The following is a 14,488-nucleotide window of genomic DNA, read 5'->3' as shown; positions in this document are numbered from 1 at the left end:
AGCGAGGCAAGTGAAAAAATGATAGGCTATACGCTCCAAAGAGTTTCCAATTATAATCCCAAGCAAGCGATTCATTGCAACCCGCAAGGATTGCGGAGGCGTGGCCATCCCTTGCAAACTTAAAGTCGCAGATGAGAGAGCCGGCCAGAATTGGAGCAAGGTTCGAGGCTCAAGAACGAATGCGGTGGAGACACTGTGGACCATCTGAACTATCTAGTTTTAGGCCTTTATGTCAAAGTCAATTCCTATAGTCCAGTTTTCCCATTCTCTTTAATAATAATTGAATTTCAATGCCGTTAATTGGCCATCAATCTAGATAACGACAGCGCCCACCAACAGACTTCACACACTATAATCTATTTTCAGCCAGTGAACTACCATTCGTACTAGTTAGGCAAAGGTTACATAACAATAAAATAAAATTTTAGTTACTACATGTTATATAAAACTGTCCCGGCAAATATTATAACAGTACTGATATCGCAAAATAAAATAAAAGTATTTTTACATTGGGCCATACATATCACTTAAAATATTTACATTGTCAGGCCTAGCGTAAAATAATTAATAAAATCTGTCAAGCCATAAGCCAACCGGGACACGAGAATTGAATATACCTTAAATATCGCAGATATTTTGCTGAAAAAAGGAAATTATTTTATTATTTATTACGAAAAGTAAGTATAACTGCATTAAATAATTTTCTAAAAATAACTTGTGTCCTCTGGGAATCGAACCAAATCAAATGTGAAAAAAAACCCTTACTTTTTGATACTAATAAAGAGAATGGAGTATTTTTAAACAAGGAACGATTTTTTTTTGAGTCAAATTTCATTAATCGTTTGGTGTACGAGTCACTGAAACGAATAAGCGTTTTTCACTCACTGGCCTTGATGAGATCACACGGATACACATTTTTTTAAATATATGGGGGTAAATGGCCTTAGGGTCTGTGATATTTATTTTATGCAAATCGAGTGTCTCCAGCCTGATCTCCTACTTGCCTATAAAAACGTATCCAACGGCTAACAGAGTTAACTGTAAACTGTATTTGAATAAAGGTTTCCTAGTGAATGAGGAATGATTTCTATTTTTCATGTATCAGTTGAATTTTTATGCTTTTGTCCATAGCCAATGTCGATAAATGTGTGTTAAAAATACGTGTATAAATCGAGAACATATCTATATTTATCGTAAACTCATCGCAATTTTTTGTTTATACGAGGATATCACATTAAAGTAAATTTGGCTTTGATAAGTATCTAGAATTGGAACTTAGATGGAAGTTTTGGAGTTAGAGACTTCCCGGAAAGATCTGTACTGAGTATGGAATACTCATTCAACTAATTAAAAAAGTAGATACTCCATTCTAAAAAGCCGGCAGTGCATCTACTGATGTGGGTATTCATGGGCTCCCTTATTTCCCTATAAATGGCTGTTTCGAAGACTCGTTTACCCCCCTATCGTATAAAAAAGTGATGCCACCGTTCTTAGTAATGACATAAATTAATTAAAAAGGCAAATGTTTATTGAACAAATAATTTTACGTCGGTTTTTATAATATTTTTTCACTATACCATTGTAATACGTAACATTCCTACGGCGGAAATTAAAATCTATAACATCCGTATTTTTACGTACTACGTAAATAAGTTAAGCTATTAACTAAGTCACAGGTTCAGTATCGCAAATCAGATACGAAGGGGGTTGTAAATTACGACACCACTTATACCACAGATATACCAACTTCTACAAAAGCCAGGGTTTTATAAATCAATACTGAAACAAACGGTATAATACTAATATAAAAATCAATCACTTTAATTAAAAGCAAATTCTCATTTATATTAATAGGACGGCGACCTAAAAAGTACCCACGTCTGAAAGGGTTCAGCATTGCACTCCCTAATGCATACTAAACATTTTACCCAAAGGAAACTGTTTTTACTTTTCCGCCTTCGCTCGTTATTTTATCGTATTCCAAAATTAGTATTTTGTGTCGCATGGATTGAATTTATATTTTAATCCATTTCTCTAAAAAACATTTTTTTTCTACCTTTAAGCCTCATATATGAAACGAAAAGCAGGCAAGGCCTAGAGCCTAGGCGCTCGACTCGACTCGAAGAATAAGTCATGACACCAACACATCTAAGACTCATAAATATATACTATATATAGAATATATACTCGTCTATTAAGAAAAAACATGAAAGAAACTAACAAAAGAGAAGAAGAAGTGTTCAGTTTTTGTCCATATCTTCTTCTCCTTATCCGGTACACTCTTGACAGAGCGGTCGTGATCGCTATTTAGTAGTGGTAATCAAAGGGGCAGATGTGATGCGCTTCACGAAGTTTCGCCATCGTTGCCTATTAGTGGTCATCCTGCTACACTCATTGAGTGTACCTCCTACGGCAGACTTGATCTGGTCAGTCCACCCACGCGTTGGACCTTCCGCGCGGTCTAGTGCCTTCTATCTTCCCCTGGACGACAAGGCGTTCTATGGACTGAATACCACGCCGAGATACGTGTCCGAAGAATGTAAGGATACGAGATTGTACTGTTGATTGAAATGTGGGGAATATAAGAGTCTTCACGAGCCTGGTCTTCGTGGCTTTTGTTATATTCCTGTTTCTCCATATCTTTTGCATCTTGTCCATAGCCGTTCTTGTGATGCCCATACGTCGTTTGACCTCATCGATGCATCCGCCATTGTTTGAAATCTGAGCCCCAAGATAAATATAAGATTGGACTACGTTGCATTTCGCGATTTGTGTCACTTGAGGCGAATTATTTCTGGCACGGTCAACAATCATTACCTTGGTTTTGCTGCGATTTATCTTAAGTCCAAACTCATGGCTCACTCGTTCCATCCTTGACAGAAGCTCTTCCAAGTGTTGCGAACGCAAGTTCGCAATCCGGTATCCACCAATTGTTACACCGTCTGTCCAGTCTTCCAAGGTGATGCGCATTATGAGTTCCGTGTAGACGTTGAATAAGAGCGGCGATATTATGCACCCCTGGCGTACTCCGGCACTTGGATGGAAATCACCTGATAGGACATCATCTGTGCGAACCGAAGCTATGCCCTCTTCATAAAGCCGACTTAATAGGTGCACAAAATGTTTTGGTGTGCCCATATCTAGAAGGGTCTTCCACAATACCGGCCATCTCACCGAGTCGAAAGCTTTGGAGAAATCAACAAAGCAAATGAACATAGCCTTATTAAATTCTCTTGACTTCTCATAGAGAAGCCGTATCCGTTATCTGCCGTAAAATGAGAATTTGTTCCCGAGTGCCTTTTCCCTTCACAAAACCGGCCTGTTCTGGAGCGATCTCTTTAGAAAGGTAGGCTTTCAGGCGCTCGTTGAGAATATGTAACGATATTTTGCTAGCGTGTGATATCAGAGCAATGAGGCGGTAATTGTTATATTTCTTCGTTGAGCCTTTCTTGTGCAGGGGTGTAAATATGGTGTGTGTCCATTCCGAAGGCCAAATTCCTGTCTGCCACACCTTATTACAGATGAGATGAAACATCTGGTCGCCACGTTCTCCTAAGGCTTTAATTGTCTCTATAGGAATTGCATCTCTACCAGTTGCTTTTTTACTTTTCAGATGTTTTATGGCGGCTCTTACTTCGGACAGAAGGATGTCTGGTTCCAAATTATCTGGCTCTGGTTCTGTGTCTATAGACTTCCGCGACTGCGGATCTAGGAACAATGACTGGCAATAGCTCCTCCACGTTTCCGAGATTTTGTTGAGTTCTGTTACCACTTCATTTCTGTCGTTCTCGATAGCCCAGGTTTTAGCAGGTACAGATTTAGTAATAAGACGAATTTTTTGGTAAAGATCTAGACTCGTGCTTCATAGCATGTTTTTCAAGTTCGTCACAAATGCTATGAAGGTGGGAATTGTGGTCTCGCCTGCAGCAGGCTTGGATGTTAGCAGACAGTTGATTCAGCTCTCTCATGTCTGCTCCTGCGGCTTTCTTAAGGCGCCTCTCTTCTATAAGGGCAAAGGTACTCTCCGTCACCCAGTGTTGACGTTTGCGCGTTTCTGATCTCGGACTGGACTCCGTGACTGCATTTTAGATCAGTTTTTTAGCCTTATTCCATAACTTGTCTGGTGTAGCTTCGTTGTGGTTCATAACTGTCCAATCTTTCCAACTCCACTCAATGGCTGTATTGAATTCTCGATATCTGCTACTTCAATCCGTCTTGTCTTTTTGAAGGATCGAGCGGCTTTGAGCTTGAACCTCATCTTTGCGATAACGAGTTCGTGATCGGAACCACAATCAGCCCCAGGAAGTGTGTGGGCATTAAGAATAGAGGTGCGCCAACGTCCATATCTTATGAAATACTAAAATTCAACTTTCTTACATATAATGAGAAAGCATACACAGTTATTATAAATTATGTACTATAAAGATAGGGTATAAATGTGGATAGGGTTGAAATGTGTAATGATTATTCAATATTTCGTCTCTACGCGAGTACCAACCGAACATCTAGATTGTTTGTATAAAATATTTAACTTTAATACTCATACTAAGCTTCTTGTTTAATTTTCCTTTCTTTATAATCCTACGATTATTAGAACTCGGTCTTCAATACGTACCTACAGCTCGCTTATCTGCTTTTAATGGTCTAGTGTATTGGCTATCTCGCTCTTACAACTTAATTACTAACATTGATGAAAGTATTGATATATTTTACAACAATCTTCCAATTTACCGTAACTTTGTTTATCATGCCCTTAATGAGGTTTAAGTTTCTATTTGGTTTTAGTTATTATATTTTGTGATTGCATGTTGAATTTTGTCTATTGCCAGCTTGCTTATAATATAATTGATGTATGTGTACAATTTGTAATTTCAGTTTGTAGACATTCAAGCCTCTCTTTACACCTTCCAACATTCAATGTGACACTGTACTCCAGTACCTAGTAATAAAATAGATTGCTTCTTAAATAACATATTTAATTTTATTTCTACTGTACTGTATTTAGGTATAATTTTGTCGTTGTTTTTTTTATTTAAATTAATATTATAAGTGCAACAAAAGTTTTCGTTAACAATTTATTAAAGTAAGTGTCGGATGTTAGATTAGATTATTAGATACCTTAGGTTTATATTGTAGATTATATGTAAAAATCTAAAAAGTTCAATATAAATTAATGGAATAAATATGTATTTACAAAACATCAAAAAGGTCCTAGCAATGATTTATATCTGTGAACGATCGTCTAAGAAATTATTACGATTCAATAGTCACATAATGTTGTAACATCAATGCGACCTACCTGCACTTTTGTAAATAATATTGTACGTATTGTTAGAAACAAATATTTTTATTGTAAATAATATCATGACACACATACATAAATAACCTACTCTAAATTTTATCGCTAATTGAATGTTATTATTTGAGAAATAAAGTATCTTTGAACCAGGTTCAGTGTAATTCAAATTGAGACGATTAAACGAAGTTGCATTAACTACCATTTAGTACAATAACGGATTTAAATTTCGATACATGGCGTGTCAATTACAAATCTAGGCCGAATAAAGTTGACTCCTTATTCAATATATATAAGACAATATTTAAGACAAATCACAAAACGTTCAATTAATAATATACAAACGTCCGAATGAATTTAATTCCTTATACGGTCTGCTAATAATACTGAGTACGATTTATACCAATATAAGTGAAAATATCTCCTGAAATATAAATAAGGAATGGAGAATTATCTAAAAATATAAGAATATACAGTTATTATTGATTACCTAAAGATATCATGTGGAACATGGTGAATTAGTTAAAGCTTACAAACATTTTGTATAAGAAAAAATTGGCTATTAAAAAGACTGGCAGAGAATTTATTGCCAGTTCTTCTCGTCCGTTCTACGCCCTAGATTTGAGAATAGTCAATGTAAAATTAGAAACATTTTATATGCATTTCTTTATTATCGTTCATAAGTGTACATGTAACCTAAAATAATAAATAATTTTGAATGTGACTTCGAATTTACATTACAGCAAAACCTTGTCAGCATTGCAACAACAATGCATGGACATGCAACGATCACTTAGAATTCGTCTAGTAAACTAAAGATGTCATTTTACTATCAGTTGCACTTTGATACCAAAACCATAAAGGAAACCATCTTCAAGACAAGATTTCGAAGTGAGAGATAACAAAATAAACAAATAATTACTAATTTAAAAAACAAAGTTTCTGAATGAAAATGATAATTTCGAAAATAAAGTCTTAAAAGTTTAGATCGCCGACATTGCGAAGTCGAGACAATTCGTTCTTACATTTTATTTCTTATTTTCTTCGTTATTAATTTGAAATACATTCTATATTGGTTTTAATGATTTAGTTCTGAGCTTTTATAATAAGATTTTCTCTATCTATTAAGATAAGTGTATTTTTGTTGTGAATAGAATTAAGAATGTTCAAAGAATCTAATTATTTTATAAGTGAGATTTACACGGGTACGATTGCTATTGTGTCGGTGATTTTCTTGTATATTTTTTATGTATTATAATGAGAAAAACGCAGATTTTTTAAAATATATAGTGTATGTATAAAATATTATATAATTATTAACGAGATTATCAAAAAGACCATAAAAAAATTCCGAAGCAGTATTTCCTAAAAACTCTTTAGCTCTATCAATAGTTTATAATGAAAACTATCTATATACGAGAACAGTATAGTATATAAAGATTACATTATAATGATTTTTATATTTAATATTAGTACACGCTCTCCGACGGAGTGAATGCGGTCAAATTCTTGCATTTGTCGCTCATCTTCGCTACTATATTCCAATATTTTATATAGTAAATAAATGTTGTATTCAGAAACCAAATTTTTGTATTTGATGAAAAAATATTTAAGTTAACACATTATATGCTTTATAAAAACTTAACGGAATAAAAGAGGACTTTCACAAATCCTCACATTACAAGAACTTTGAACAAAATAGCGATCTTTTTAATCTGGCTCCGCCATAACAGAAGTTAAACCGATTAACTTCTGCTTAGATATATGACTATCCCGCATAATTTATCCTTGTTTCGACAATGTTCGCAATTTAATGGTTTCGTAATGTACGCAATCAAAGTTTTAACGAACAGGAATCTCGGTGGAGTAGAATTATGGAGTGCGATGGCTTTACTAAACGCCTCACAGTAACTGGACAGGCATGCTGATTACGAGATTTGTCATAGTATTTTAACGCAAATGCTGTTCGTTAAACTTTTATTATGTTCTGAGCACAATTTTATGTTAAACAACGCTTTTTATGAGAATGTACATAAAGCGGTAAGCGGTTTTGTGGTGTTTTCAAGACGGAAACATTATTTATTGGTGGCCAAAAGTAGAAACTCGAAGGTACACTGCGTTTCCCATTAAGCCACATTACATAATCTACACAAAATTTGTGTAATTAAAACTTAATTAAATTGAGAAACTAAAAAGCGTATTTTTTGCTCAAATCGGTGATTTTTACGTTGCTTTATCGCTTACAATAAGGTTCTTAAAGTTAGAAGTATACAAGAGTCTAAATTCAAAATGGCGGATGAACGTCGAGTTTTTGAAAAACTTTCCGCCGTTAAACGGGCATTTTGATAATCCAATAGTAGCCTTCAAATAAATCCAATAAAAATTAGAAGTGTGAACGACAATTGGCTAGCGAATATATTCTTAAATAATAGCGTTTATTTGGTTTCCAGTACGAAAGAAAATCGTTTAAGTAAGCTCTCAAATCCCTGAGGGGAAAGATTAGCAATATTAATTGTTAATATATTATATATATCGTATACTACGTTTTCAACGTTTATATGTTCTATGGAACGAAGTGCTTAAAACAGCGACGACAAAAAGTTCTCTTAACAAACAAATTCATTTTTTTAAGTATTAGTCTTGTTAGAAAACATTACTTTTGTTAATTATTATTGCTACTATTTACACTTGATTGTAAATCCTTGTATTAAGATACTAACATTATTTATGAAGTCTTTCTGATGTATCGATTCCTTAGTCGTGAACTAATTGGATAATTCTACGTCTTAATAATTTTTTTTCAAACATACTAACTCAGATTATAATCGCGGAACGAAACGTTACAGCGGGAAAATTGAAAGCGATAGGCGATGAAAGACGCAATTTTCCTTAAAATAACAAAGACGCTGAAGTCTCGCTGGCGGACCTTTTGATGCTAAACGTAACAAAAGAAAGTGTACTCACCAAATTATCGATGTAAATTTGCTTCTTTTTCAAATGAAAATTCGAATGTAGCGGGAAATTTAAAAATGGAATAGCACAGATTAGAGCATTAGAAAATCATTTTCACATAGGTTTCCACGATAGTATAGCGGATTGAGGAACAGAGGCGTTCACTCGCCGCTGAAACGCGAACAAGTCTGACTGTTGCGCACCCCCTTTCCCCTCATCCCTTACCCTCGCAAGCTCTCACCCCACAGCCTTCGTTTAGTCCTCGCACCCTTTGTGACACTAAAATTGCACAAAACGCTACAGTTGACCCCCTTTCTGCCATTTGCGATGGCCAGTTGTGTTGCATATTAAACGTTATTTTGTTTCTTATTTAAAGATAATAAACATGATGGTACCCTTCAACATGTAAATAGTACGATTCGTAACATAAATTTTCATTTAATTTCGTTGCCTAACAGTACCAACTCTCTTATCGTGTCCTTTTAAAACTTTCATATATATTGTTGCTTTAGTTTCAACGCCGTCCCTTGTTTTAATTTATTTCCGCATCAATAATTCATTTGAATTCTTGTGTCTTAATGTAATAATCTTTATTCCCATCGTAAGTGTTTTTTAATGATATTTACTGTACTTATTATACTTGTTGTTTTAGTATGCTCACACTGGGTTCTGATAAGCAAAAAGCCTGGGGTCGGTCGAGTTATACCAGTACAAATGCATATCCGCTTTATAAAAAAAGATTTTGATCACTTTATATTGTCATTGTGAGCCATATTCGCGATAATACGTTGGCAATGTCATCTCCAAAATATTATAAATTTAGTTCCACGTGAAATAAGAGGTGGCTGTTGAGGGTCTCCTGAGGTATAAATGAAATTGATACGTTTTTCCCGGAAAGGGACGAGAAAATAGGAACCCAAAGTTATTAATTCATAACAAAGCCCTCGTACTCTAATTAAATTTTATAATTAACATAACGGGAAAGACCTAATAACTTGTATTAGTGTAATGACTTTGACGGGCTGAACATCTTACAAGTTCTTTAAGACTGCCTTGACTTTCCTAATGTAAAATTAGGAATAATGTTTTAACAGTAGTAGCTTTTTATGTATTTTGCTTTTTATGGGCAAACGGGCAGGTGACTCACCTGATGTTAAGTAATACCATCACCCATAGACACATTACCAAAGAACTCGCAAGTGTATCTTCGGCCTATTAAGGCCTGAGGTTCTCTGGCTCAGGAGATTTTAGTTTAATAATAAATAAATCGTTTAGATTTAGATCAATCAACTACAAATATCCGCACAATCAGCCATATATAAATAGGCATACATTTGTCATGTAAATTTTTACAATGTCTTATAATAAGATTATCATAATGTCAAAGTTAAGTTATTTACAATTGGTGTCAAACTTATGGTCTACTCGCCCACGCAATAATGGCACCTTGCCTTCAAAAATTTGATCTCCTTCCCCTTGCAAGCAGATAAAGAATTAATAATTCTTAATTTTAAGTTTAAGATTTTATGTGACTAGTGTGTCTTTTGTTAACATAGTAACAACATGTAAAATAATTATAAGTTTAAAATAATCCATAGCTAACATAACATAACAATCCGGTAAAAAAGTGTTTTCTTTCAATGTGTAAAAGCTATGTTAACAAAAGACAATACTATCTGTAAATTTTAGAAAACTCAGATAAGAAAGTTTAGCTTGTCATTCCCATGCCTGATACAATAACGGGGAGAACCCCGTGTTAGTATACACGAAAGAATACATAAGACGTTCGGTATCATTATAAAATGTGTTTTAAAGATAGTAGCAACCATGTATTTTCCAAATGGAAATGTTTTTTGAACCAGCCAGTTATTAAAATAATAAATCAGTGACGCTACATTTTTTGTAGGTCTGGGCCTCAGATTTATGTGTCTGTCTCATCATCATTAGTCAATCTAATAGGCAAGTAGGTGATCAGCCTCCTGTGCCTGCCTCTCTCCTTTGGGTCTAAGGCAAGCCGGTTTCCTCACGATGTTTCCCTTCATCGTTCCAGCGAAAGTTAAATACGCACATAGACAGAAAGTCCATTGGTGTACAGCCGAGGATCGAACCTACGGTCTCAGGGATGAGGATCGCACGCTGAAGTGACTTGGCCAACACTGCCCTTATTCTGCTCTTAAGCGAGTTAATACTTATAGTAATTATAGATCCATTAAGAAAAGAACCATTAAAAACAAAGTATGGCGCCAAACACCTAAATCAAATAAGTAAATATCTCTCCATAACATACATTATACAAAATTGATATCTAAAAATAATAATAAGCGATTCAAACTTCATAGAAACGCCCTTTGACCTCTACTCTATAGGATATAATAATATGAAATTATTTGATCAATAACTTTGATCTTTGATCCCTAATTTTGTATCTATTACGGGGGCTAAAAATATGCCACGCCCATTTCCACTCATTTATTTATTTTTATTGTAACATCTCTTACCTTAGTTGTTTTTCTTAAAGCTATATTCTTTATTTAGCTATCACTCATCGTTCTTTTACTCACGTAAAGTTTGGGTACATCTGTAGTGGGCGCCCAAGTTATAAGTATAGAAAGTATAAGTGTATTGAAAAGCTTTCTTTTGATAACCATGCATGCTTGATTGTGTACTTTTTATTACATATGTGGTGCGTGTGTTAATAAAGCTAAAAATTACTGCAACAATTCCAAGTAAACGGCAACATTACTACAAAGGTAAAAGCCTTTTAGTCAATTACTTCTTAGCATAGCACCTTTCCATGCGATTTCAACATTACCAGTTTATAGCGATTCTCTTTTCAATTTGTAATTAGTTGACTACAAAATTGTTTTGCAATTTGGGGCTTTGCGTGCTCGGATTAAACAATATACTATTGTTACGTAATTGGGCCCCTGTACCAATCAGAAACAGTATTTTTCCTTTTTAACTATGAGACATATACCTGTTGTGTTAATCACGAAGCCTATGTTAGTATTACAAAAGTTATGCTTGCATAACATGCGTCAATAAATAAAAATAAATTGTATATCTCGATTAGATAGTTCGTACATTTTACTACATATTCCCTTATGTTTTGACGTTGCTAGCCAACCAGCATGTTATAATTTATCCAATGAAGATTTTTAAAAATAAAGAAGTGACGCCGATACTGTAATAATGTCTTTTATGTATTTAAAAACTAACCTAGGAGTTCAGGTACTCTAAAGGATTAAACTGTACTTATCCGGAACTGGATGTATTCGGTAGTGGCCTGATCAATTTAAAAGAAAGCTGTTAAATTCATTAGTCGTATCTACTATTGCGGGTCTTTTTAAAATTAGTAGGTTTTTTTTCTAATTTTATGTAACATTTATGTTAATCAATAGTTTCTTGCCAGTTCTTCTTACCCGCTCTACGCCCTTGACTTGCGAACTGGTTGTAAATGTAAATTTACAGTTAATTTAATTTGTTTTTCTTGACGTTCATAAGTGTACATGTTTACCTATATGAATGCAGATATTTTGATTGATTGATTGATTGTCATATATTTAGAAAGGATAGTTTGTAACGTTTTCTCAACTCACCCTACCGGAGTAGATATACCGTGTCAAAAGACGAAGAACCCTGGAGTTCAGCAGACTGAGCTATTATTATTATGGTAGATATTCCTAATGAGGAATATCTCCAACCGCAAATCATCGTACAACTCATCATTATATTCAGAAGACTGATTGCACGATGCACTCGAAAAAAACATGCTTGTAACGTATACACATTCAGTAGTACGTAACAATTGTTCATAAAAAAAAGAATCCATAACATTAATTAGTACGAGGAATAAGATAATTTTCCGTAGCGTAATACTTAGTTTTTATTACGGTGTAGTCCGACAAAGAATGGTATTATTAAAATAAGGATTTTAAAACAAAGCCGAGCTTTATTGGATGAAAACGTAATGTGCTTTAGTTCGTCGAGCTTTTAACCAAATGGAATCTATTATTAAGAAATGTTTAGTGCATTTCCACAATTGATCGAAACTAATAAAAAAATAATGCTAAGGAACTGGTATAACAAGTAGAATATGTTAAAAATGTTCTTGTCTCTTCTGTACTGGTAACGCTAGATAGAACAATAAAATTGGATTCAATATAAATTTATACAACGATGAAAATTAGTGATTGGACTAAAGAAACTATTCACAAATAAAACAAAAAAATTGTTTCACTGTATAAAACCTGCGTATCGCGACAAAAGCACTCGATCGATCCACTTTCTTTAATTGTAAAGGGTGATTTAGGGCATGTTCTGTATACCAAAGATAAGCACCGAACTCCAGAAATTGTTTTACAATACGCGACAGACTCCTAGCGGGAATCTTCATTTCTTGCGATAAGATTTTTTGCTTCCTACTGTGACGAATTCCGGCATTAACAGCCTTTGTAGGCACTAACAGGACGCGGCCGCCCCGATTTTTCTAGCCTTCAACAGACGAAGTGTTATTGTAACTGTTGATAGTACGATATACGAACATACGGCTGTTACCAAGCTTTAAAAGTGTCTGGAATATGACCGTTTATCTGCTGCAATCCTGTTATCCTTAACACCCCATTCCATTTTGTAATGAACACAAAAAAAAATGTGAAATGGCGCCGAATCGTAAGAAGTTTTTAAAATAATACGTGTTCCAAATTCAAAATAATTGAAACGCTGAAAAAAAGTTTTTATGTAACAGTATTTATGGTCAGAATGGATATATTTTTTTTCTCTTATACAACTACAAATAACCAATATAATGTTTAGTATATTCGTTATATCTACGAATAAAAGCGTACTTCCACAGTCCGTACCTTTAATACCATAAATAATAGAATAGTGTGAGATTCCCTTGATACACAAATCTATGCGACATGTGTTATCTGTAGCTCTACAATTTATTTTTAATCTACAAAATCCATAGTACCCAAATTTATATAGCAATGTTTTGGCGCTGCTGCAAATGTTACGCTTAAATTATTAACAGGTGGTTAATATCGTATAACTAAAACGATTTCATAATTCAGATTTTAGCTTAATTGTGTCCATTTATTAATGATATAGACAGCGTCATTAGTTTCATTATTATAAACGTATAGTAATTGCCATCGCATTTCAATTTGAGATACAATTTTTCTGCTTTGTTTTATTTTTCCCAAATTATTATTACATTACCAGAGATATAACAGGGTTTGCTGAACGTTACATATGAAACTAAACAACTAAAATGGAGTGGGCTGGATACCTGGGCCTACCATAAGAGAAGCAGATAAATGGAGCAAAATTGTAACACTATGGCAACCAAGAGGCCGTAAAAGAAACATAGAAACAAAAATTTTAAAGGTGATGATAACATGGATATGGCTGGAAAGATTGGTATACAATAAGGAAAAATTGAGGACAATGGGGGATGCCTATAATGTATATATGTTTTATTTCTGATATAAGGCTATAAATAAGTAAATACCAGCAATGTAATAGTGAGGGCGAGTTGAGTTAACAGCCGAAAAGGCAAAAATCTCTTATATTAACCACAGTTGTTAATTAATAAATGTTTTTAAAAAAATTTGGTATTAAATATAGTTTCCAAGATACATTACAAGTAAATTGTTATTTCATATATTGATATCATTCACAAACCTATATTTTACTTCGGGTCCCATTAACTTCCAAAAACTCGTGACATAACGTAAATAACTCAAATATTTGTTAAATTGAATCAAAATGATGTCTATTGAAATGTTTACATCGGTAACATGAAAATATGTTTCCATACAAATTGTATAAGTCTTGCGTGAGAAGGGTCCTTCTCGTGAACATTATTATGACAAGCATTCCGACATATTAGAGAAATGTTTCTTAAGACTGTACATCATAAGGCGGAAATGAATAGACGACCGGAAATGATTTTTGAAAACAGTTTCCTGTTCACTGAATGAAATTATAATTAAACACAATGATTACATATTATTTATATATAGCCATAAAAACAATATAAGCATACTGTTTTAAGTTAAGCACTCACACAATTGTACAGAAAGGGACAGAACAGTTTTATTTTTATTTTAATTAAATCATTTTAAAGATAAGATAAGATACAAGACTTTATAAAAGTATGAATCAGCTATCTTCATGAATCAATATATTTTTCATTAAATATTTTAACGAAAACTTTATTGAAAAGTTCAGTAG

General features: G+C 33.8%; 1 protein-coding gene across 1 annotated transcript in view; it reads right to left on the bottom strand.

The window, feature by feature from the left end:
- Nucleotides 1-8,409, bottom strand: part of LOC123720539 (slit homolog 1 protein) — an 87,742-nt gene extending 79,333 nt beyond the window's left edge. Inside the window, exon 1 of the mRNA XM_045677193.1 lies at nt 8,261-8,409. The gene's annotated coding sequence lies outside the window, so the exon portion shown is untranslated. The remainder of the gene's footprint in view (nt 1-8,260) is intronic.
- Nucleotides 8,410-14,488: the final 6,079 nt, after the last annotated feature.

The sequence above is a fragment of the Pieris brassicae genome, chromosome 2 (assembly GCF_905147105.1).
Source record: "Pieris brassicae chromosome 2, ilPieBrab1.1, whole genome shotgun sequence".
In the NCBI taxonomy this organism is placed as follows: domain Eukaryota; kingdom Metazoa; phylum Arthropoda; class Insecta; order Lepidoptera; family Pieridae; genus Pieris; species Pieris brassicae.
The sequence above is the reverse complement of the archived record's forward strand: the minus strand, read 5'-3'. Positions and strand labels throughout refer to the sequence as shown.